Source organism: Solanum lycopersicum, chromosome 3 (genome assembly GCF_036512215.1).
Source record: "Solanum lycopersicum chromosome 3, SLM_r2.1".
Lineage (NCBI taxonomy): Eukaryota > Viridiplantae > Streptophyta > Magnoliopsida > Solanales > Solanaceae > Solanum > Solanum lycopersicum.
The window spans coordinates 32585074-32585787 of record NC_090802.1 but is presented as its reverse complement, the minus strand read 5'-3'; positions in this window follow the sequence as shown (position 1 = coordinate 32585787).

The following is a 714-nucleotide window of genomic DNA, read 5'->3' as shown; positions in this document are numbered from 1 at the left end:
TATACCCATGTGAAAGGTTTTCTCACATGACTTAGGCTGATGAGATCTTATCTATAACCTATGAACTAAGTGTATGAGGTGTTAACTCTCCTAAGCCTATATTTTATAAAGTAATGATAATACTCGTTTTTCAATAAAGTGAACTTAGATTAGCATCGGGTGAACTTAAAGATGAGGGGTGACACCTCCCCAATGTGGGAAGGTAGGGTTCACCATAGTCCTCACGAGGTGGTTAGCCTCATAGCCCAACGGGCATAGATTGATGTTTTCATATATACCTCCAAGTTACATAAACTATAATTGCCCCATAAGATCTAGCAAGTGATATCACCTAATATGCTACTCTTCGCTACATCCTTTCATTATGTAGGTTAAGGTACTCAGCATCTCGATCACGCTTAAATCAACTATTGGTCCATATTTAGTAGCTTCAGCGGTGATGAAACATTTCAGAAAAGTCTAACACAAAACTAATAGGCTTAGCTAAAGCTTAAAGTTAGGGTTAAAGCCTAGAAAATAATCACGACCAAAGAGCACCTCCTAGCCGTAACCGGCATCTTCATCCTCAAAGAGGTCTTAGACAAGCCTTAGCATACATCGCATCACATATAGAATAAAAAACGGAAAAATCAAAACTTTACATGTGAAGTCAACTTCACTTCACATATCGAAAATAGACTACATTATCTCACGTCATCATTTAAAATATATATA